Source organism: Amphiprion ocellaris, chromosome 1, assembly GCF_022539595.1.
Source record: "Amphiprion ocellaris isolate individual 3 ecotype Okinawa chromosome 1, ASM2253959v1, whole genome shotgun sequence".
NCBI lineage: Eukaryota > Metazoa > Chordata > Actinopteri > Pomacentridae > Amphiprion > Amphiprion ocellaris.
This window is the reverse complement of record NC_072766.1, coordinates 34,901,153-34,927,052: the sequence shown is the minus strand read 5'-3', so window position 1 is coordinate 34,927,052 and position 25,900 is coordinate 34,901,153. Positions and strand designations below refer to the sequence as shown.

Here is a 25,900-nt window from a genome sequence, read left to right as displayed (position 1 = left end):
CATTTTCCAAACGGATCTTGAGGTGAACAATAGCGTAAAAAGCACTGCTGGCTCTTTTTAGTGATCACAAACAGGTGCTACTGCATTTATTCCACCTTGAAGGGTTTCTTTCATGGGTGAAAAATGGTCTTCACTCCAAAAATTAAAATGCAAAAAGTTAGGTTCCAAGGCACACTGCAGGGGTTTATGCAAAAACTCCTTTTTTAGGAGACCTGCATTTTAATTTTTGGCTTTAAGGCCATGTTTTACTCATGCAAATAGCCCTCCAGGTGGAATAGATCTTGCAGTAATTTAACTATTCTCCCACAAGAATCTGACATGCTAACGGCATGCTAATCAGATGCAATCAAACTGAATGATTAACTGGCTGAACACACCTCATGATTTAAATTTCTGTCACTACACCACTGTCAAATTGGGTTATTAATGATAGGAAAGAAATAGGGGGCAGGACAGAGTAAAAAAGGAGTAGTCCAGTCAGGTTGTCTGGGTGATATATGCCTTCCTGAGTACATATTGTTCTGTTTTTCAAGTTTGTTTGCTGCAGTTTGGGTCAGACAGAAAGAGCATCACCATTTATCTCTCCTGTCAAAACAATCGAAAGCGCCCGAGGAGAAAACAGAGTCAACATACCTGCATGAGACGCTGTTTGTGTTGGACCTCAGCGCTGAGAGACTGGCAGGCAGGACTGACAGATAAATGGTGAAATAGCTGTCCTCTGTCCCGACTCCAGGTTTGGTGTTCTGTCCTGTAAAAGAGACACAAGAACATTTGTATTCAGGTACAAACATACAAAGCCTGTCTGTGAGCAGTAACACCAAACAGGATAAAAAAATGTGTGTCATTCCTGAAACTAGTTGAATGTTTGTTGATATGAACAAAGAGAAAGTCAGTCTTCGTCAATTTCTATGTACGTTATTGTTCAGGTAGCTTTATTCATCCTGCAGAAAGAGGACAGAAACAGAATAAATTTCATCTTGTGTGTTCAGTGCAAGCATTTCAATGAGGATCAATATGAGATTCCTGAAGTAAAACAAATCTCATGATTGACTCAGGTACAACCAACAGTCACCTGACAAAAAAAAATCAGCAAATTTTCAAGTGAACTGAAGGCAGTATTTACACAGAGAGAAGACAAATATGGAAAGATTTTAGAGCGATTAAGAGGAAAATAAGCCATACTTGGTCAATAAAATCAATGTAGGATGATTAAAAATAGTATACAGAGGAGAAAGTTGTTGGAAGATACATTCAGCATAATGAAACATCTTTATATAGTTGATGGGCACAGTGATGTAAGAAAATGACTTGTTTGCAGAAGCTGTAAAAACATAAATTGTTTAATATGTATATATATCATGTGAACCCCCTGTATTGGTAACACAAGGGGGCTCTTGGAAAAATGAACATGTTGATTCCAGTTTTCAGTTTTTGTTCAATAATGCACAAGATTCGATTTCTGTCATTGTAACTGTATCACACTGCACAGAATACATTTTCTATTTCTGTTTCCTTCTAATCATGGCTGTTCTGTTTCCATAGAGATGCAGGATATTATAGTGAAAAAGGAGCAAAAAAAAAACAGAAACCACTTGGGGTTGAGAAGTTTAAGTGAAACGCACATTTTAAGAACAGGCAGGCATCATTTTCTGTGCATCACTTGTGCATCTCTTGCAGTTGCCGCCTGTAAAAATATATTAATTGACTTCAGTCAGTCGTAAACAGCATTAATATGTGTGAGAACTAAGTTGTGGACAGATGGTTAGCATCAGTGGCCACATTTCTTTTTAATGTGTGCTTCATTATGGCATAAAACCCACATGCGCACGAAGTGTGAAAAACAGGATTACTGACTAAACTCACCTCAGAGTTCATCCCTGCTTTTCATCGCACATCTGAAAGCTGTGTCTGTGTGTGTGTGTGTGTGTGTGTGTGTGTGTGTGTGTGTGTGTGTGTGTGTGTGTGTCGCCTGCAGCCACTGAGACCAACAGGTGTGTTTGTTTGACGCCTGTTTACGGTGCTTTCTGTGAGGCCAGACCTTCAGAGAAGTTGGATTTTTGTGTGTCTGTGGGTGAGAGACGCCGCCAGGCTCAGTCAGACCTTCCTCCCCTGCTGCTGCTTTTATGTTAATAATATCACAGATCATATCATTTGATGCAGGATGACTCGCTGATGTGGTGCAAAAATGAAAAATGCAAAAAAAAATCATTCATTCACTAGTGCAGAATTAACCGTGCAGGGCAGCCTCATTGGCTTTTTAGCAAGCAGAATTTCTGGCTGCTCAGCAACACTGTGCGCAGCAGAGAAAGAGGAAGCTGAGGGGAATAAATGTTGAAGTCTCAATCTCATGTATGTAAATGGAAACTGCAATTACAGCCAGAAAGATTGAGACCAGCACAGCGAGGATAAAGATTTGAGAAGGGTTTCTAAGAGCAGGTGTCTTGTTGGAACAAGAGCTGTGTCATCTTTTACAGTTCTGAGAGGTTTTTCAGCGAAGGCTGAAGCTGCTTGAAAACTTCTCAAAGCTGTAAAATACCATCATCTGCAAGCCAACACCTCAAGGTAACATCACAACTGCAGAAAATAATTATATTCAGCACTTAGCAACAGTTTGCAAGGTTTGCAAACAAGCTGTCTTTCACATTTAAGAGGAAAAGTCAAGTTCAGACTTTCACTACAACACCTGTGGCCTGGCAGGAAAAGGAAATGAAAAGGAGATATAGAGTATGCTGAGAGAGATTTATTATGTCCCAGAGGTGAAAAGTCAAATGTAGTATGCCCAAAAGTACTACATCCAGTCGCATTTTGCATGCCATCATGCTTTTATGACCATTCTGATCCGCAATCTTCTGCACACCTCACATATGTTTGTGTTTCACGAAAGTAAAAACAAGTCTGAGCGACAAACACATGACAGCTCATTTCACACCACAGACTGCAACTGATATATGAGCAAGATGGTTGAAGCGGAAGGTGCAATATTAAGGCAAAATGGAGTCCGAAAGGTATACAGACTACATGGAGTGCATACAGTATACGGTATCTATACAGTATGGAAAGGGAACTGCAGTACATACTGCGAGAAAAAGAAAAAGCATGAGATTTGAAGGGGAGGAGGGAAAGATGTGCATTAGAAGAAGAATCAGGGGAAGGAGAAGGAGTAAAATAGGAAGAAGAGGAAGGAGAGAAAGAAGGAAAAGAAGAAGGGGGAAAATAAGAGGAAGGAAAACACTAAAGAAGAAAACGAGGGAGGACAAAATGCGACAAGAAGAAGGGGTGAGAAAGAGGGAGAAGAAAAGGAGGAGAAGAAGAAGGAGGAAGAGAAGAAATGACAAGAATAAGGAAGAGCAGTGGAGGAAGAAGAACAAATGAGAAGCTGGAAGAAAGATTGATGAAATGCAGGAACAAAAGAAGAAGATTGAGGAAGAAGAGGAGAAGAGGGAGAAGGAAAAGGAGAAGCAGGAGAAGAAAAGACAGGAAGGAGAAAGGGGAGAAGAAGACAGAATAGTCGGAGGAGGAGAGAAGAAGACGACTGAGTACGAGGAGAAGGAGAACAAGAAGAAAAACAGGAAAAAGAAGGGGAAAGAAGAGGAGTACAGAAGAAAAAAGGAGGAAGAAAGAGAAGATGAAAGAGGACGAAGTGAAAGGGAGAGAGAGATGAAAAGAAGAATAGAAAGATGTAGAAAATGAAGAAGGAAAATGAGTAGAAGAAGAAGGAGGAGGAGAAGAAAAAGATAAATGAGGGGAAAAAGGAGTAGGAGGGGAAGAAGAGGGAGAAAAAGAAAAGAAAAAGGAGAAGATGATGAAGGAGGAAAGGGGAGAGGAAGGAAGATAAAGGATTAGGAGAGACAGGGAAGGAGGGGCTGAAGACGGAGGAGATAAGATGATATGAATTCATAGTAGAGAAGAGAAAAAGAGAACAAAGAAAATGAAAGCAGAAGAGGAGAAGAGTAGGGAGAAGGAAATTAAAAAAAGAGAAATATGGAGAAGATGAAGGAGGATGAGTAGATGAAGGAGGAGAAGAAGGAGAGGAAGAAGAAAAGATAAAGGAGAACAAGAAGGAGGAGAAGAAGAAGACAGGAAAAAGAAGGAGAAAGGGGAGATGAAGATAAAGGAGAAGGCAAGAAGAAAAAGACGGAGTAGCCGGTGAAGAAGACAAAGGAGTAGGAGGAGGAGTTGAAGAAGGAGAATAAGGGGAAAACGAGGAGAAGGATACATGGAAGAAGAGAAAAAGAGAATGAGGAGAAAAAGTAGTCGAAGAGACAAACATGAAGAGGATAAAGGAGAGGGACGAGAAGGGGAAGCAAAAAGGAGGAGGAAAAGGAAAAGAAGCACAAGAAATATGAGGAGATGGAGAGGAACAAGGAGGAGGAGAAGGTGAAGGAAGAAGATGGACAAGCTGAAGAAGGATGAGAATAAGGAGAAGAAGAAGAAGAAGGACTACAACAATGCTTTCTTGTCTTCATAGTCAACAATAATCCATAATGTCAGGAATCTTGAAAGTGTAGCATTTATACATTTCTTTATCACTAGTTTGCTGTTGCATATTTACATCTTCTGCAGGTTTCTGAATAACCTTCACAGATGCTGCTTCAGTCAAGTGAGTCAGAGACACAAACAGTGGAGGCAGAGAAAAGATAACTGGTACACTCATGTAGTGAAAAAACAAACTCATCCAGCGCTGTAAATAATAAGAGAATGACAGAGCAGTGTCCTGTACTAATCTGCCAACATGGACAAACTGCACAAAGTGAGATGTGATGATTAATGTGTTTCTTTGAGTGTGTGTTTATGTCTCCATCAGTACTCATTTGATCAGAGTGTGTGTTAATGATCTCTAATTGTAGGGAAAGTATCTCATTAGAATGAGATCAGACAGTGGCTTTTTCTGAAATAAATATAGTTATTACACAAACTCATATTTCAGTGGGAGATCTGGGTCCTCACAGGAAGCACAATGAGCTCTAATGGATGCTCCTCTGACGGACATGAAGGGGATTTGATGGTCTCCGAGACAGCTGGAGGACGAGGACGGACACATCGGCTTTGATCCTGAACGACACGACGCCACCGAGTCAACACAAAGAATATTCATGAGCAGACGTCTTCCTCAGCAGTTCAAGTACACGCAGCATATACATCAAAACGCAGGCAGCAAAGGGATCAAATGTATGTTTGAAGGCTTTCGGTTAGTAATGAGACGACAGGTCTGAAAACTGGAAACTGGTACAAAACTGGAATATTAAATCCAAGTGTGTGTCTGAAAAATATAATTTTTATTCCACACTACACAGTGGTGGTTGTTTGTTGAGTTTACTGAGTGCTTTAACAGATACAAAACAAGTGGAGAGTAACATGAAACCGGGAAATTGGCACACCATTAATCAGCATGTTGTTCAAGCAAAATTCAGCTCTTTGCAGACGAACCCTGAGTACGCTTGGGTTTTGTACTGTTGGTTCAACAAGACATTTAATGATCATTTTGAAACGCATAGAAAAACGATCTATCAATGCATTTTCTTTTCCCAGAAGAGTCAGTTTTTGGAAGGTTAAGCAGGAAATTACAGACGCCCCTCTTTCCAGCTCCTCCTGGGGAATCCTGAAGGGTTCCCAGGGCAGATGAGATACTTAATACCTCCAGTAAGTTCTTAGTCTCCTTATATTTGCTTGGAAAACCTCCAAAGGAAGCTGGCCAGGAGGTATCCTAAACCACCTCAGCTGGCTGCAAGCTGCAACTCTACTTGACTTTGTAAGTCCAGCCACCTTATGAAGGAAACTAAAGCTTCCTGTGTCTGATACTTCATTTCAATTCAGTTTTATTTGAAGTGTTCACAAGATATGTCATCTCACAACGCTTAGCATACTAAGGTACAGATCTTATGAATTATAAACAGAGAACAGAAAACCTAGCAAACCAAAGATGCCTTTGGATACAGGATGCCTGTGGAAGGAACGTACTACTACGCAATACTTTCATTCACTGGAAAAAGAAGAAGCCTTTATTTGTCACGAATACATTTTTACAGCATTGTGGAATGTTGTTTTCACATATCCCACTTGGGGTCAGAGCCCAAGGTAAGCCATGCTACAGCTCCCCCTAAGGAAGGGTAAAGGGCCTTGCTCAAGGGCACAACAATGACAGAACTGGAGTTTGATCTTCTGAACTTCTGATCAGTAGTCCAGAGACTTAACTGATGCGGCACCGCTGTCCCTACATATGGCAAAGTCTGTCAAAAATAGGCTAAATGGGTTGGAGTTATTCTTCACGGAAGTCTGTAGTAAAATGCGAAAGACTTATGTGTTATGAAGAGAAACCTAAACAGATGGCCATAGAAGGGATTTGGTAAATCGAGAGCTTTCCCAGTAAATGGTCTGCACTTATATAGCACTTTTACACCTTAGTAGAAGGTAAAGTGTTTTTCTTATATAGCGCTTTTCTACCTTTGTGATACTCAAAGCCGTTTGCAGTGTTTCTCATTGACACACACTGACACACCAGTGGTGGCAGATCTGTCATGCAATGTTCAACTTCAGGTTAAGTGTCTTGCCTTAGGACAGTTGGACATGCAGAGGAATGGGTGGATTGAACCGCCAACCTGCAATTAGTAGACAACCCACTCTACCAATGAATTTGTCCATCTCATTCTTCCTTTTCCCCAAAATTGTGAACAAGATCCTGAAGTACTTCAATTCCTCCAACCCAGAGGAAGTAATCCAACAGTTTCTGGAAGAGAATGATGGCCTCACAGGTGCTGACTGTCATCCCAGCCACGACTGTCCTAGTAATAGCTGGACTCAGAGTGTCTGGCTCTACTTGAGTCACACACCAACGAAAAGAGGCGATTTAAAAGTTTCTAAAGTCTGAGCAGTTTTAACGTGGAAAAACAAACTGTTCCAGAGATTCGAAGGAACTGCTGTATGGCTTGATCAAATCTGCTGTTAATCTGAATCTCAGAACATCCAGGAGCATCTGGTTCGTCAGTTTCAGTGCTTTAACTGGGGTATGAAGAAGCAAGACTTCTAAGTAAGAGGATGCCAGTCAGTTTAAAACTTTAAAAACAAACAATAAAGTCTCAAAATTGATACTGAAACAGACAGAAGGCCAGTGGACGGTGGCCAGTACTGGGTTATATGATCACATTTCTTTTTCCTGGTGCATTTTAAATCAGATGCAGACACTGAAGGCAAAACTGCTCAGTGCCCACGTACAATTGATCGCAATAATCCAGCCATGTGGTAGGTACATCGGGCTTTACCTTGGTTAAAGTCTCAACTGAAAAATGCTGCACTGAGGCGGTTTGCAGAAAAGAACAATGAATAATCAGCATAATGATAATAACTGCTAAGTGCAGCCCTGCTCTGTAATAATATCCACATGTGACGGGTTTGACAGAAGTAGTACAAATCTGAATGAAGTGAAATTAGGTCTTTTAACATCATGCTGTGAACAATTCTTTTTTTTCTTTTTTACTTGTCCTGATGGCCAGAAAACATCACAGTAAAATGTGCAAATTATGGAGCATTTCAGAAACCCATCCTTTATTACAATCCTCTTCTTACTGGACAATGACAAATTTCCAATTATTTCAAAGGCAAATAGCACAACACAACCCGCACTCCACTGCAGTGTAAAAACAGTTTATTGAATTTCTTTATTCTCTTCCTAATCTGAAACTTCATTCTCTGAATGCTCGAGCACATAGAGAGAAGAAGAAATGAGGCCCCGACAGAGCGAAGGTCATTACACTCATTAGACCTCCTTTGCCTTGAGCCGACTCAATGCAGCAAAACATTTCACAGAGTTTGATGCCATCGTATCATCGCGGCTTGAGGCTGAAGCCAGTGTGGGAGCAGTTTAAAGTGCAATGACACCAATGGCTGCTGGATACTGACTTCAGCTGACTCGCATTCAAACACCGGTCGAACACGCTGAACGTAAAGTAGCAAGAAAGTTCGACCACAATGGCTGCAGAAAGTCCTCCTGCGCCTTATTATGCAAATTGTTACAAAGAAAATCGAAGACACTAATCGCAGGTAATGAGTGAACTTTACTATCAACACACCTGAAAATTTAATTAAAGTAGACTTTAGGGCAAGCGTGTAATCATCATTGGAGCAAAAGGAGTCAGTAAAAACAATACTGTCTCCCACAACATGTACATTGAATGTTCATCAAATGAAGATTTAAAGAACAAGAATTTGGAGGCATTTGATCTTTTGTGTTAATCGCTCACAAGCTTAGAGTAGAAGAAACACAGAGCACCACTATATTTTTTATTCTTCAAATCAAATTTGACAAACTATGCACTGTTTGAAAGCACGAAGCGTCATGATCCAAGCATTATGAACGCAACAACAGTTACTGACTTTGGACTGTTACGACGCCAAGTTGGTTGAGGTGAAAAGTTGAGCAAAATAAAAGTAGAAGAAGGAGTCAAGTTCAGCATTTCAATCTTTCAGGACAAAACAACAAATCAACAAACGCCCCAAATAAAACCCACGAACTCTCCATCAAGAGAGGAAAAAAATCAGAAAAAGAGAGTACAACTAAAATGGCAGCCCTTCCAAGAGGACAAGAGGTGAAGGGTTGCAATGAGAACACAAACCAAAGGAGAAACTACAACAAAAACCAAAGCAGAACTTAATTTAAACTTCTTGCTTCCTACTTGCGTGTAATAAAAGTCTAAACCAAAAAGCTCAAAATAAGGCTCTGAGTGCAAGGAGGTGTCAAGAAATGGTCAAGAAATGTGTGCTGCATTTAATGCACTGCAGAAGTGGGAAGTTGTACCTAGAAATGACATCATTTTCAACCTCCCATGTTCACAAAGTTGAAAGTAATAATAGCTGCCTCCAGTTTGCTTTTATTGCTTTTCTACGATCTTTGAATGTCAACAGACATGTAGTTCACTACACTATAGGTTGTTTTAGACATTTAAACATTAGGCTCATTAAATGCAGAAAAGCTGTGTTTACGTACAGTTTGCTGTGAAGGCTGCTATTTTGGAGAACGACTTAAAATAGTCTTAACACAAAACGACAACACAAGTCGAGCTTAGGAAAACTCACTGACTTTTTTAGAAGGAAACTTCACGTCTTTTGGTATTTTTCTAGATTTTTTCCAGTCTGAGATCAGTAATTTCCCAGCCGCCATCAAATGCAGAATTGTTCTTGGAATCGCTACTTAGAACTAGTCTACACTACACTAGTGTACTACTTTTGTTATGCAAGCACATACTGCTAATTAGTTATGCAACAATTCAGTAATTATATTAGACACATTATCATTACATAGATGATTAATATATAAAATGATTTAAGTAATCAGTTGTCATTATTTTGTCAGTTGTAAAACAGTAATCTAATGTAAATACCACTTGTCAGTAATGCAATTACCTCTTCAAGCCACTGCCACGAAGTGATCACTGCTATCACTGTACAATCGAGTTAAATCCAGGAAAAAGCGAGCAGATTATTAATTCAAAGCGACACATCAGATAAAAAAAAAACTTTGTAAAGTCGCCTGTGGAAAGTTCTTCTTGCTTTTGTGCTTTGAATGAGCTCTTTCACTTATTCAGGCTCACACGAGTGCATTCACTCCACTGCACCGAGTCCTGCATGTTCTGAAGCTACTGCAACATTAAATGCATTTGTGATGTTATTGCACGGCGCTGGTGTTGTTCGGCACAAGTCGAACACGCAGAGACCGGAGGGCTGCTGCTGGGAGGATGAGGGTGCAAAGATGAAACACAACCCTCACAGGAAGGCTGAAAAAACAGCCTCTTTCTGTTATATCTTTCTCTAAATATTGCGTTTTCTCTTTGCTCCTTTTGCAGGCTGGAAAATGCTCATATCAGCTATAGATTTATAGACATGAGGGCGGTTCAGAGTATGAAAATGTACTCTAACTAATGTCCACTAACAGGTTTGATTCCTCTTTACTTATTTCTAATGATGTGTTTGTAGATGGGAAGCTAGTGAGGGGTGTATAGCTTTTAGTTGCATCAGTGACTCCTGCTGATTGGTCAGAAAAAGCTGCACAGAAAATGAACATTTAGACAGCTGGTTCCTGCACTTATTGGAGAGTTTTCACATGGGAATCCAAAGTGTGGGGTATTTCAGAAGGTAAAAGAGAACCTAAAGAAGTCTAAGTGAGACATCCTGCAATGCATTCTGGTAGCTTCCTCATTTTTTCATAAAGTTGAGGTCTCAGCTATTCAATGCAAATCAGGATCATCAAAGAAGATCAGACGCCTCACGAAACATCAAAAAAAAAAACTTTGAAATTACCTGTTATTAATCCAAAATGAAGACCAATCTGGCAGCATATTTTTCTCCTCAAATGTTTTCAAAAACACATTTTACTGAAATGTTTTGGAAATGTAAGATAACGTTTCCAAGCAAGCCATCATGTTGGTCTAATTTGAAATAGGGAATACAAAACAAGCTTCTACAATGTCTTATGGGCATTTTAGTGTTCAGAAGATCTTACAGGAAGTATGCTGATTACAGATGAATTTATATATCAATACATCCTTGCATTGCATTCCTTTCTTATTTAACTGCACATCACTTTTCAAAGACATCTGTCTACTGCCGTAGTGTCCAGTAGGCTAAAACATGAAGCAAATCAGATAGAACCAGGTTTTTTTGTTCAACTAACCCTAAAACCTCAATCTCAGAGCCTCTAACATGATCCGATGCCTCGCATAACTCTGGACAAACTTTCTGAACTGTTGTCACCCTATAACAAGGACAGATGCAGCAACTGCATTTCATATCTGAAATGTTTTCAGAAACACTTCTTACTGAGCTGCTTTTGTAATAAGAGTTTCCAAGAAATCCAAAAGCAGAGAGTCTTCAAGTGAAGTGTCAACCAGTTGCACAGTTGTAGGTGGGGTGAATCCTGTTGAAGAGCAGCTGTCAATACTTCAAAGTTTTACACCCATCAAGGGTCCGATATTGTGACCTTTGCACTTAAGAACACCTCTGTGGATATGTGTTATCAGGGTTACCACGAGAAAAGACTTGAGGCCCTACACTGACCCAGCACACAGAAAGTCCTGGTAAACTCACAGATAGAGCTCAGTGTTTCCTCTACATTCATTTAGGAGTGGCGGGCCGCCATTCCTAAATGCTAGCCGCCGCTCCTTCAAATTTTTTTATTTATTTATTTTTTTTTTTATTTTCACAAATACAACACTGCCACGTCTCCACCTTCACAGTAGAGTCTTGCACTGTGTCGGTTACTTGCGAGTACCAAGGTAAACTACAGATAACTATCTTGCTCAGTCTCTACTCTTTGATACGTCGGGTTAATACGACGTTAATTACTCGCGAGAGCACAGCCTTGAAAGTGACATAACGTCAAGCATCCAGGCACCAGGTCAGAGAATCAGACGAGTGTCGTCTTGGAAAATAGGGCAGCGACTTACTGGAGAAAAGTTATTAGTTGAAGATAATTCATAATAGGTTTTACAAGTTAAATAGACATTCGTAAAATATTGATGGTGAGCTAACATTACGCAACATATCGGTAGCTTCAGTTAATTGGGCCCATTGCCAACTCAATGTCGCTAACATGGGTAAACTAATTGACAAGCTAATATCTACACGCCATGATGTAAATGCTGACTGCATTTTCAGATGAGCTTGTTCAAATAATTTTTTATTTTTAATTTTTACATTCAGCCTTTAAAAAGCTATTTTCAACTGGCCATTCAATAAGCAGGTTGTACAGTTAAAATCTGCAGTCAAGTGTCATTTGTTTACAGCGCCACAGCTCATGGAGAGCAGGCCCTATGGATGCTCTTACAATAAGTCTTCTTATGACCAGTGGCATCGGTCAGAAAAAGACTAATGGCAGCATTGAGGTCGACTCCTATAATTTCTTTGATAACGGGCCAAGGATGAGGTACTGTCTGGCTGCACTCTCTTGACCCGAGGCTACTATATGATGAGGCTTATTAACAAAATGTTCAGTCTACATGCTGGTTATTCAGAATCACGACCTCTTTTACTGGTGTTCCTGCAGCTTGCTTTGTGTGTGTGCTTGTAGTATATATATTTAAAGCTTCATTATTAGCTACAGTTTAGCATTTCTCTGTTATGTAACATGTTAGCCTACTTAAAATTCTCTCAGCGATGGAATTCCAATCATTTTCTGATTCCTCCCTAAAAAATGCATATAGATATAATTAAATGAATTTGATAAATACGCAACGACTAGTCAACTTATGACTTTTATTAATGACTACGGATTAACTAGGAACATCTTTGATCAGGGGCAAAGCTAGTCTGCAGGCCCTCAAAAACACAATGACTGCGTTCTACTTTCATGCAAATGTCCTCTAGCGAATCTGTATTTGAAGATAGAATCTATTTTTAGAGAAGATTCCTGTAATGTGATCTATTAACAAAGGTTAAAAAAAAATTGCCTGCAATGTTCTGAGGATGTTTTGGGTACGTTGTTATGTAACGATATTCTATAAAAGACAGGACGGACATTCTCAATGCAAAATTTCGGAAAATGTTTAAAGAATAGCATCCAGTACTTTCTTCTGCTTTTAAGAAGACACATGCTAAGATTCAAGGAAATGTTCCTACTGAAAACATTACCAGAACTTTTCAGAACTTTCTGAGAATATAAAAATTCTAGTTCTCAGAAGGGAGTGACAAAAGTTCCACACTGCAGGTTTAAAGAGTTCTAGTCACTGATTGCTTTTACCTAAATCTAAGGTAAGTGTTTGTATCGCTGGAGGCCAATTTTGAAAAAGTAAAACTTTATTTTAGTCTGTATGAAGACCCGAAACAAAGATAAAAACGGCATTTTTTGAATTTAGCAGACTCTGTAAACCCTGCTTGTAATCCTCCCTGATCCTCCTCATTTCACCTCCTGGTCAGGTTTCTTTCGACAGACTTTGATCCCCTCAGTTACTGAGTGTATTAATAAATCCAGCCGAGTGACTCAACAGACAGTCGGGCCACTCGGGTCCTGACAGGGAGGAGGGATACTCTCCCCGCCAGGGCCTGACCGCAACGTGACTCCAGCCGGCCTACTTTCTGGTCCTGGAGAAAAGAGCCACTCTGCAGCGTAAAGTGAGAGGCTAATTGTCGAGAGGGGCGCTGAAGGAGCAAAGCTGAATGAACTCTAATTAGGGCGCGATTAAGGCGGACTCTCACAGCTGTAAAAATCCATTAACCTTTAATCGTACAGTTCATCACACACTTGGATAGAGTGTGCGTGAGAGAAAAAAAGAGGTGGATCAGGGTGTCCATGAGGAGAAAACGGAGCCGTGTGGTGACAAAGAAACAGACATGACAGGAGTGAAAACATTACCAGTTATATCATTTATGGATTTCTATTGTAACTCGTGCTATGATTTAAATTGCTCGCTAGAGAAAATGCTGTGTGACCTTTGTTTGGTCATTTGCTTAACCTGAAAACTCTTCTGCAGCTCAGAGGAATGGATTTGCTGGTTAACTCTAATTATATATACTAATACAGATAAACTAAGCAGGCAACTTGTAATTAGTTTCATTCCTCCATTTCCTGAAGGTGAGGGTAATGTAATATTTCAAAATGAATTTAATGTGACACAAGAGAGTTGCAGAAAACCCTCACATCTGATGGTCTGGAGATAGAGAATACAAGGGATGGAAAATTCCACAATGCCACAATAGAATATATGAACATTAGGGGTTCAGAAATAAAGTTGTGCCCTGGAAACCCTGTGCAGTGCAGGGGAGAATTTACATGCAAATACATCCTTGTATCATGTACCTTTCTTGTTTAACTGCACACCACTTTTCAAGAACATCTGTCTAACGTACTATTCACACGGGATTAGTATTACCTCGGGACCAATGGTGATTTGTAATAATTTCGGAGGATGTCAATGATCTTAATCCCATGCGAATGTGCCATTTCTGTAATTTATAAGTAAAAATTCCCCCGCAAATTACCTACAATGTTTCGCCAAACACTGACGTCCTGTGATAATACTAGTCCTGTGCGAATCTGCATCTCAGTGATGGGGGTATTTTCATTGTTGTTTTTTACTGCTCGCCTTTCTCTACCTTTTTGCTGGTTGAATTATAGAGGTTGCTTTATAAACTATTGACAGCATTTTAGGAGCAAATGCAGAAGTAGGCCAATACACAACAGGCCTATGGACCATTTCCAGAAACAGCAGAATAAAACACAAGACGTGGGAAATTTCGGAGGGTATTGAGACGAATGACGTGTAGCAGCATGCGGTAAGCATATCTTTCAACAGGCTTAATACAAACGCCCTGATGGCCCGTTATCCTGACAAAGCTGCCCGCTGTTCTCAAGTCACACTGATGCTTTGACATATTTACTGTTGCCATGACGACTATATACCACGTTAAAAGTGATAATTTTAACCCGAACCACAAGCTTTCCATAAACCTAACCAAGTGGTTTTTGTGCCCTAACCTAATGAGACCCTAGCAATAGTGTTGTTACAACATAGGCTTTTAATGTTTTTAATGTTTATTTGCGCGACCAGTGTCTGTGTTTTTTGTGTGTAGTGACCATTGCGGCCGGCCACTTTGTACATGGACGTAATAACAGCGGATGTTGCAACATGTACAGATTTGGCATCATATTCGGGCTGTAATGTCAGTAAAATACAGACTTCACTTATCCTGTGCAAATGCACTGTAAGAAACACAGACGTGGGGGGGTAATTCATAAATTACCAGAGACCCCCAGTTAACACTAATCCCATGCGAATAGTACATAAGACTGCAGATTACTGAGGGCTGTACCACAAAGAAAGTTTTACATAGACAAGTATTCTTTGTGTATGTTGCCACAACAAAACCTAAAACCCCAGACAGACACCATGGGTATTACGACAGTCATAATCAACTATATCTGTTAATCAGATTTTTTCTTCATACCCACATAAAGGTAGTGTGTAACGCATCATGTGATTTATCTTTGGTACATAATGGGCTTATCATGTGCTGCCTACTTCAGTTAGGAGGAATGGGTAGTTATAATGGAGGAAAGTGTTAATGGTGTATTATACGACATAACATGACATGTCATCTGAAAACAGTCGCTCACATTCCTTAATAGTCATGCTGGGATCAGGAGCTGTTGTCAGAAATCATATGAATATGTGCACACTAGTCTGCTGAGTCTGTTGTTACCATTTTAGTGTTAAATAACCAGGATCAACTGATTTAATGCTGCAAATACTAACTTTTTACATAGCTCTATTACTAATAAGGTTAGCAGGTAGCGTGAATTCAGTGCACTGCGGCCCATGTTGTTCATCTACACATAAACCTGTTGATTGTTCAAGAGTAGCTATGATTTTGGTTTAAAAACCAAACTTTCTTTGGTTGACTACATATTGCAGTAAGAAAATGACAGCAACGAGGATCAATTCATTATCTATACACCGCTTAATCCTCATTAGGGAGCTGGAGTTTATCCAAGCTGACTTAGGGCAAAGACAGGGGACACCCTGGACAGGTCACCAGTCTATCACAGGGCTACACATAGAGACAAACAGTCACACTCACATCCACACCTACAGACAATTTAGAATCACCAATTAACCTCAGCACATTTTTGGACGGTAGAAAGGAAGCCGGAGTACCTGGAGAAAACTCGTACATGCACAGGGAGAACATGTGTTGTGACTCAGTCTGCCTGCTCAGGGTCAGTGATGATCAGGCAGCTTTGTCAAACACGTAGTCAAAAATCAATTCTGGATTAAAACTTGAGTCTTCAAAAAGTTTTCAAGAAAGAGTCTTCAAGCAGTCTTCAGAATCTGATGCGAATAATGTTTACTCAACACAGAGGCTGTAAGAACAAACGAGCAAAATCTCGAGATTTTAATTGGCTACACAACGCATTACATTGTCTTACATACCTTCTCCTAGACACTCCTCTTCCGTTCTGAAAGCCACAACCCATCATCTTAAGACCCAGTCAGGATGTATATGATGTAATCGTATCAAAAGTTAGACCACCTCCTCTTTTTTATTTCTGCTAGGTTGGCATTTTTTCTGCTTGGCTCAGCGTAACCTTAGTTTGAACTCACTAGTGCAGATGAAGAGAAGGCATAAACTTCCTGTCTCATGCCTTATATGGGCTCCACAGGCTTCCGTTGGGTTGCCGCTTTCCACAGGATTAGGTCCTCCAATCTTATCTTTGTAAGCTCTTAAATTTGATTTACACATCGTATTTGTCTAATTTTATCATTTGTTCAATCTTAAAATGCCATAACTCATGCAAATTCCATGAAGAAAGATCCCAGGCCCAAGCCGGGACTCAAACCTTGGATCTTCTAGCTGCAAGACGACAGTGCTAACCACTGAGCCGCTGTGCAGCCCAGCAAGGAGGAATGATGATGCTAAATAAGATTCTACACAAAGTTAGCTTCACATGTTGCAAGAAATGACCTGTGTGTGTCAACAAAAACTGAATGCACTGAATCCTCCTCACACAATCAATGTCACCATAGTAAAATAAAGCTAAAGTGAAAAAATATTACATGAGAATGCTGTTTTTCTGCTGAACAGGTTGAGAGCACCGACTCACTTGTTCTGCTACATACAAGCAAACAAAATCCCGCTCTTTATTCCAACTATACCAGACATTAGCTAACACTCTCGATCTGTAAAAACAGATGTACAGGTGTTACTAATAAATGTAGTTTTCAACAAGAAGCCATTATATAGAAAGAGTCTTCATAGTAGTATATTTACTTAAATCAGAATTCAAGCTATGAGACTGTTTCAACATGTCAGTAAACAAGTGAGTAAACACTTGAGGAGCCAGTGAATGACTCATCCAACCTCTGGGCTGATGGTGCGTCATTCATCTAACTTTCAGCAAGCATTGCCTTCTCAAAGTCTAAAATGTTGATTTTAATTAGAGCATCGGCCTCCAGACACTTGATGACGCGTCTGTAAATATCAGAATATCAGAAGACGTAATGACTCAACCTCTGGCCCTATGTTTAAGTACCAACGTTTGACCTTTAATGGAAAAGCTCCCACTGGGCCACAGTGATGATGTGATCTGATGTTAAATAAGAGGACGGACGGATACTGCCTCAGGGGCAAAACACGTCAAGCATTGATCAAGGTTTCGCTTTCTATGGAGTTTTAAGTGCGGATTTGTGCACCTAAAGGTGATCACTGCAAACACCAACTGCTTCATTGAAGAGACAAAAGGCGTATCATAAATTATCAGGTACATGAGCATATAAAGGATGATTTCTAATTGATTTTGCTATTAAGTTATCATTAACAGGTCTCACCATACAGCTCCTAATTTAATTCTTCCATAATAAAAGCCAATGAGAAAAGAAAAAGTTTATATCCTTTGGGTAACTGGAAGGTGATATTAGCTTAACAGCAATTCTGTTTGAAAAATGCAAAAAGTTCAAGCAATTAAATATAATTATGAAACAAAAATACTATTTTTTAATTAGAAAAAAGTGTGACTACAGTGTACTTACGATTTAATTTTATGTTGCTTTTCTTATCTGCGCTACATTTGCTAAGTATTTATTTACATTAGCAACAATAAAACAAATTTCCAGGCCTCCAGCAATTTAACAGTAATTATCCCTTCATTACTGGATGGTTTGAACTATAAAAAAATTGCAGTAATTAAAAACTAAATGAAGTGACTGGAAGCTCAAAGCAGCCATGTGGTGAGTAAGGCTCAAGTTTGTAGTTGTTTCTGGTGGAAAGTAGGGTGAAAATAAATAGTTTTTCTAAAGTAACAGGTCAATACGTAGGAGATATTTGCATTTAAAGCAAACAGGAACTTGAGCAGATTAGAAAACAGGGAGGTTTCTTCTTTAAATATGATAACCCAGTCTTCAGTCAATTTAAATAAGTATTAGATATTAGATTTCTCTGCATTTGGATTTAGGAAAACAAACGCCTATTTGAGAACTTATAAAAAAACATTCAAAGCTGCTTTAAGACTAACTTTAGAGAATACATATGTGCTACACAAGCAATAATGTACTTATTATTTCTCATTTTTACAATAATGCAAACACTGATCCAATCTATGACTTGAAATTATAAGAAATGCTTGAAAATGTAATCATAAATCACAAAGCCTTCAATCCTGTGAAGCTCAAAACTCACCGGCAATTTTGAAAGACATGTTTTCCTTTAAAAAAAAAAAAAAAAAATCACCAGAATTATGACATCTGTTAGAGCCAGAAACTGTTAAAACAGGAAAAGTTTTCAGATTTTTCACCTTCCAACGGTCCTTGAACTAACCATGTATGACGTGCAGTTATCTGGAAAAATGACCCAAATCTAAGCTTAAAACTGTGATATTGCATCACTACTTATTTAAAAACTCCCCCAAAATACACCGTTTGCATCAGAATTAACTCTACTGCAACCTGCGTGTGAGTTTTCAAGCAAACTGCAGACAGTATTTAAAGAGAGCAGATTAGACAACATAAGACACTGAGAGGAAAATAAAATGTACTGAAACAATCAAATAAATGCTTGGTTAAAAAAAACTTTCAGAGAATACCAAGGTGTCAGCAAGTTATTTGAAGATGCATTCAGCATGGTGAAATATCTTTCTAGAGTTGATTTGTAGAGTGGTGTGAAAAACACCACTCTGAACAACTGTAAATAGCTACCATTTTTCCAGTATTCACAACACCTGTAGACGCTTGGAAAAATACTTATTGATTTCATTTTTTTTTCTCAAAATTTGTAAAATAAAGAAATTCACTTTTTCCTTGTACGTTTTATGGCATTACAACCTTGTCATGGTGCTGTTTTGAGTTCTCTCTACTTCTAGTTATGGTCTGCAATTTATATCTACCGTGATATATTCTTGTATCTACCTCATTGCCATATTGCACCTGCTTTAATTCGTATTTGCACTATGTATGACATATTTGCACTAATATATTACTAAGCTGTGTTTTTTTGTCTTATTTCTTTTTTATTTTTATTCTTACATTACTTGCTAGATTTGTATATATATTTGTCCCTCTCTCTATTACGTCATTGTTGCACTGCCTGCTCTACGTGCCTTTTTAATTGCCCCCTGGGGACAAATAAAGTTGTCTGAATCTGAAAGGTTGTGCTGTTTCCACAGAAATGCAGGACTATATACGACAGTGAAAAATTAGCTCACAGTGAGTAAAAATGTGACAGGAGCAAAAGAGCAGTGCTGACAGAGCTTCCATACAAGACCCTGTTGTTGTTGTTGTTGTTGTTTGAAGCATCATTCAATAATTTGCTAAAGGACATCTCATATGGACCAAGACCTGCTGAGATTGCAAACTTATCTCGTGTAGTATCTCTTCATGTAGGAAATTATTTTAAAATAAAACTGCTTTATTCCCCACTTTAAAGTCTAAAAGGTGAAAAGTTTAAACATTTGGCTCCAGTTCTTTCAGGTGAAGCAGGGCTGAGGAGGTGGTGATGTGTCTGACACCGACTCTTCCATATTTTCAGCATTTTTACTTCTCTTCTTTTAGTTCCTCCAGCTGCAGCACGGCTACAATTTCTGCTTGCAGAGCACATTTGGTGAAAGTACAGCAAGTTTTTTTTTCTTTTTTCTCTCTAATTTAATGGTGAATTTAATCTTCCTGAGCAGTACTGAGGCAGTAATGACAGTAGTGGCTGGTGCACTGTGTACCTGTGTGGTCTGAGGCCGCTGAAACTAAATGACAAACAGATGCCAGGTAATGAGTTGAGCCTGACCAAGCGCGGGCTTCTGACACTGCAGACAGATGGATGGACAGGCAGGGTGACAGCACAAAAACAAATAAATAATGTGCTTTCAAATGTACCCCCATCATTATTTAGAAATGAGGTTTGTCATCCTTCACCGTGTCAGCTGAGCACAAGGAAAGACTCCACCTCGAATGGTTAGTTTATCAATTTCCAAAAAGATTAAACCCGGAAATGTTTTATTTTTACACTACTGCACATGCTGAAATGATATAACGCTGAAAAAATGTGTGACTCATATCGGTGCTGTGAAGATCACTTAAGATGTTATTCTGGTAGTTTGTTCCTCAAAGCAGATGGCTAGAAGCAGCTCGAACACATTAGAAAATTATAAAAATACGTCTCCGCCTTTGCTCACTCACTCTATCGCATTATTACAGATGGCATGTTTTTAAACTGCAACACACATGTTGTTTAGCAAACGCTTTCCTGTAGCTTGGATCCCATAAATAGAAATAAAAGCTTGAGAGCAAGTCTGCGAAGTGGGAGAAGAAGTATTCAGATTCTGTGCTAAAGGGAAAAAAAAAACAATACAGCAATGTAAAAATACTCCATTACAAGTTAAAGTTCTGCATGAAAAATATGGCTTAAGTAAAAATACATAGTAGGAAAATGTAGCTTTGTAGTATTAAAGTCCTGGTTTGGTCCCTCTGATTGATATATTATTACTCCGCCAAGGAACGGCGGAGTTATGTGACGATCGGCGTACGTTTGTCGGTCTGTTGGTTAGCAACATTACTCAAGAATGGACAAATGGATTTGGATGAAATTTTCAGGGAATGTGAGAAATGACACAGTGACCAACTGATTCTGGCAGTGATACAGCTTATAGTCTGGATCCACGGGATTGTTACAGATGTCTGCATCATTGCCAGATAGCGGCACGGCGTCACTGTAACTACAACAAGTGAACGCTACGTCAGCTGCCTGCTGACAATCACATGGTTGTGACCCTACTACAAATTGACCACTGTGGACTTATTGAGACTTATTCATCAGAAATGATACAAGGAACAATTGATTAAATTGTGGGGGTGTTTCCGAGTCCCATCAATTCCCACCGCCCGCTACATATTTAGGTCACGCATTCGGTATCCGTACATAACGTACACATGCATAACACTTAAGGTGCTTCTGTACTGTCTTTGTACTAAGTATGGCAGCATAGTTACCTTTAACCAAAGTACTACAGTAGAAAGGAGGATAGGCCAGATGAGAAGACTCTAAATTCGCAGGAGCCCAGGGTGTGCGAAAACAAGGGAGATGACACAGTATTAAAAGGCAATTTGCATTTAATTGCACAGTTCAAACTGCGAAGGGGTTTGTGCACAATAATGAACAAAAAAAAAAAATAGTGCTTTCAAAATAGAGGAAAAGATAAACAAAATGAAATAAAAATAGTCCTTTTTGTCTTTGGTGTTTTTTTTGTTTTAGTCTTTCAGTGTCAATGGTTCAAAGTTCAGTGTTCACGGTTGTGTGTTTGTAACCAGTTAGGTTACAAGCTACCAGTTTGTTTGACTCTTTGGGCTGACGCTCGCCATCCAGTACTGGAAGTTGATCCTTGGCTCGCCTCAAGATTTCCAAATCCGATCCAAAAAAAAACCTGACCCGAGGAACGGGTCAGAATAAAGCAACTTAAACTATGACCTGCAGTGTCTATAGCTTGTTACCCTGTTTGTAAAGGATTTACAATAGTTTCTACATTCTTTTTCCACGTTGTACAACAATTTATAATTCAACATTAACTTTCTCCATTACCAAATTACCAATAAATGAAATTAAAATAATTTACATTTAGTAATTAAGTAATTAGTTTCTCTGCTCAAAAGTATAGGATGAATACACCTATAAATTAATCCAAAACTGCTTTAGAAGTGGATTAGAAATACAACTGGCTTGTAAATGTATCCGAATATATCAAAATTGAGGCAAAGTGCAGGTAAATGCACTTGACATTAACACACAGATTCGCTACAGTGTACTGACACAGATTAGCACCATAGAAAATAAAAACGAGTGCTAACAAACACAAAATACAGCACATTTCATAACTTTAAAACGTAATTTTCACAGGAACCTTCAATTAACGTTTGTCATCTGGTAAAATAAACCCATTGTTAGGCGTGTGGCCTCACAATATGCGTTTTCTTTGAGGAAAAGCTAGTAGAAGTTCCAATCGGAGGTTAACATTTAAGCTAGCGGCGATTAGCATGCTAAATTAGCCCACACACACACTCAATAGGACTTACCATGCTAAGCACCACGCGCAGCAGGGGAATTCCAGCTCACGAGGGTTCACAGCCTTGAATCTCTCAATATCTTTAAATTTAACAAACGAGTTGTCATTATATTTACATATTTCAATGCTTACACAAGTTTTAGTGGTTTTCTGCTCACCAAATCTCAGAATTTCTCCACAAAAGGCTGCTACTGTCGCGTTAGCTTTTCCACCATCGACAAATGATCTCTCTCGGTCCGCGGCTCGAGCGTGTCTGAGGAGCACGTACAGGGCACGCACAGCTCGGCAGCAGGACGGGAGGTGACCCCTACCTGATTGGTTGATATTGACATTGGGACCATTGGCTGTTTAATTTGTCAAGCAAAAATACCTACGTTAATCTAAATATACCTATTTATTTCTTGTGTTTTTAACTATTTATCAACATCTTTAATGAACTTCTATTTTAATGTTTTATCCATATTTATTTTTTTCCAAGCATGAATATTTATAGTTTTATTCCCGTTTTTAACACTGGGTTACACATGTATAACATACACCTGTGCTCAGCGCAAGGTCATTTTGTTTCTGGGTACATCTATATTAAATGGCTACATTCTATAGTGCCGTGATTTCTAACAATTTTTTTCAAGATTTCAGCCGTCGGAAATGATACGAGTGAGCAGCCAAGTACCGTGCTCTCTGAGTGCTTTTCTTGTTATATATGCCATTATTACATTGTGAAACATCAGTGTGTCAGCAGCATGGTACTGTTGTAGCTTCTGGATGTTTGACCTCTTTTATATGCAGTTTTATATACAGAGAGTACAGATAAATTTGAGGGATCCAAACATGATTAATGGGACAGAAAAGAAGAAAAAACACAGTTCTGATCCACAAATCTGCTTCATTTTTTCCTCTAATAATTGACTTTTAGTAAGATATTGGGTCTCTTCAACATTTATCAAAATGAAACTATGTGACAAGTTTAGAGGGAAAAATCACTTTTTTGTGAGCCTGACTGCACACTGTTTTTTGCAAGAAGCCAAAATGGTTGGAAACTACCGGTTTAATCTACGACTATGTATTGTTTATGCATTGTGTCAAATCTCCATCTTAAAAAAGCTGTCAGACAAGGTATTGGAGTAGAAAGTGTCCTCTTATCCTCCAAAATATTGTGGAGTGGAAAGAGAAAGTAGCTGACAGCATCTAAATACATCAGCTTTATGTCTGAATGAACACCAATCTTACTAAGTCAGACATGTACAAGTGATGTACTTCAACTTTTTCCACATTTAACATCAACACTCGTCCCAAAATGTCACAGACAGCAAACGTTTTCTGCCAAATTCACAAAACTTCTTTCTTCTTCACTTTGCGCTACAATTTCCCATCTTTTACAAACGGAGACATCCATAAAAATTTTACTTTACTGCGATGAAGACCGAGTCTGTAACAGTTCAGATTAATGAGACATTTCAGTAATTAATGTAATCCAGGTTTAAACCAACTGGATTACAAAAGCTGAAGCTGAAGCTCAGTTTGTTGCTTCCAGCTGTTTGTAGGAATTTTCCTCTGAGCTTATTAAATACCTGTAGCATCTGACAACAGCAGGATCTCTATGAGAGTCTCCAATGAAAGAAAGCTATACACAACACAAGTGTAGCAACAGCGGTAAGTTAATTAATGACTTATAATTAGAAATTATCTTCGACATGAAGTCAGGATCAATGAGGATCTACCAGCAGGCCACAATGTGAACTTTCATCACCACAGACATGTGAGTTGCCACATAGTCACAATTTACTTGTTATAATTAATGCAAAAGTGACTTTTTTCTGAAGGACAGAATGCCATCACTTTAACAGACTGAAGAAGCAGCAATGTGATGTATCTGATGTCTAAAAACAGCTCATGTTAGCTGGCATTAAGTATAAAAGCTAACCCTGCCTTCATCTGCAGGCTATTATCAGTTTGCTGCAAGAGAAGTAAACATAAAACAGGTGGATAAATCAAATTTTAAGTGGAATTTTGTTCTACAAACCTATAAAAACATCACTGTTACTGAAAACTTGTTGTATGTAGGAAACACAGCAGCAGGTTAGAGATGCAGAGCAGGTTGATGAGGAAACTTAGGATGTTTGACAAATATAAAATTTGAAAGGTGTAGGAGGCTGTTGTGTTTGGTTGATTGGTTTATGGTGACAATATTTTGAGAAATACAGTGCTTCCATCCAAGTACAAAGCAGGGGGAGGATTTTAATCTAGCCGTCTTTATTTATTTATAGCAGAAAAGCTCTGTTCTGTTGATGTCCAAGACATTGTTTGTGGAGTTTTTCTGCCCATATTGGCTTGCAAACTGCAATGAGAGTGTTAGAAGAACACTGTAAACAGTTTTTTGTTGTTAGTTTAATTTACTGCATTTACTTTGCTCTGCTCTCATCCAAATCTCTCCTCAGCAGTTCTTTGCCATTTGTCACAACAGTTTATCACATGATACTTTTATTCCTGGTCTTTTCTGGGCTAATGACCCACTTACTGTAACAACACACATCTGAAGAACCGCTGTCACATTTTGTTTTCTTCTGATCGCACAAAACTCACCCGCCAGTTCCCACCTGCGCTGCACTTTGCTCCAAACACCGGGAGGCTCAGGCTGAGGCCACGCTGACCCTTTAATAACAGGCTTCACCTCCTAAAGCTCTCCATTACAGACAGATGAGAGGCTGGATGATGCTGCTGGCAGCCGGGCTCAGGTTTCCAGCCCTCATCCCTCCGATATGACAGGTTGGAAACATTAACAGAGCAGACACACCAGCAGTCGATGTGTGTGTGTCACTACAGTGTTAGGCTGCATGTAAGAGACTGAGGACTCTGCTGTGAAAGAGGCTAAACTCCACCTGTTGGAGGGACTGAGGTAGTGCTGAAAGAGGTATTTTTAAAGACGGACACGCCCACTGACCTCCACCTAGATGCCCACTCACGTAAGAAGGAACCAGAGGAGGAAGACGATAAGAAGGAGAAGACAGAAGTCTCTCCGATGTGATTTTGAGATGTTGCAGAAATAAATTCATAAAGAACATATTTAGCTTGTCTATCTGTTAAATCTGATTTTACTACAGTTCTGGGACCAAAACAACCCACCAGAGAAAACACCAGACTCCATTTTGTAGATATCTGATGCTAATCTGTCTGATCAGCAATAGCTGGAACAAGAATTTCCTTCAGAATTAATGAAGTTCTATCTTATCTTAACCGTTTTTGTCAGAGTTCATTTTCCGATTTCATCTTTTTATTCAGAAAGTACTGTGTCATTGCCATTGACTTCACTGATGTAATGATCTGTTCCAAAAATTGGTTTAATAAATCTATTTTCCAAGAACAGCAGATGACATTACTGAGAGAGACAAGGCTCGAATACAAGACCAAATGACTTCAGATGCATCGAAAATTAGTGTGGATTAAGATAAGATAGTCCTTTATTTCTGCCCACACCAGGGGAAATTCACATTGTTACAGCAGCTTATGTATCAATAAACATAATAATAGTAATAAAATAATAATAAAATAGTAGTAATAATATTTACAATATGTACAGGGATGAGAAATGAGAATGAAAGAGTACAGTATTGACACACTGTAAACAACACAATATAACGTGGCTTGAAAAAATAAGTTTAAAAAGTGCAAAGATGTAGCAGTGCAATAATTGCTGTGCAAATTTTTATGGTTTGGGTGATATGATATAAATCCAGATTATGTTAACATCAGCCAGTGATGCTGATGTTGTAAAGTCTTATAGCAGATGGAATGAATGACCTGTGATAGCGTTCCTTCTTGCAGGGTGGATGTCTCAGTCTGCTGCTGAAGGAGCTGCTTAAAGACCCCACAGTGTCATGCAGT

General features: G+C 39.0%; 1 long non-coding RNA gene and 1 other non-coding gene across 2 annotated transcripts; both read right to left on the bottom strand.

Annotated features, from left to right (window-relative positions):
- Positions 1-631: 631 nt before the first annotated feature.
- LOC129348557 (uncharacterized) lies at positions 632-22,304 on the bottom strand. The gene is made up of 3 exons (XR_008601147.1): positions 22,177-22,304; positions 22,029-22,098; positions 632-748 (listed from the first exon to the last, which is right to left on the bottom strand). It is a non-coding gene; the product is annotated as an uncharacterized LOC129348557 (long non-coding RNA).
- Positions 6,212-6,323, bottom strand: LOC111582205 (U5 spliceosomal RNA). The gene has a single exon (XR_008602794.1). It is a non-coding gene; the product is annotated as a U5 spliceosomal RNA (small nuclear RNA).
- Positions 22,305-25,900: the final 3,596 nt, after the last annotated feature.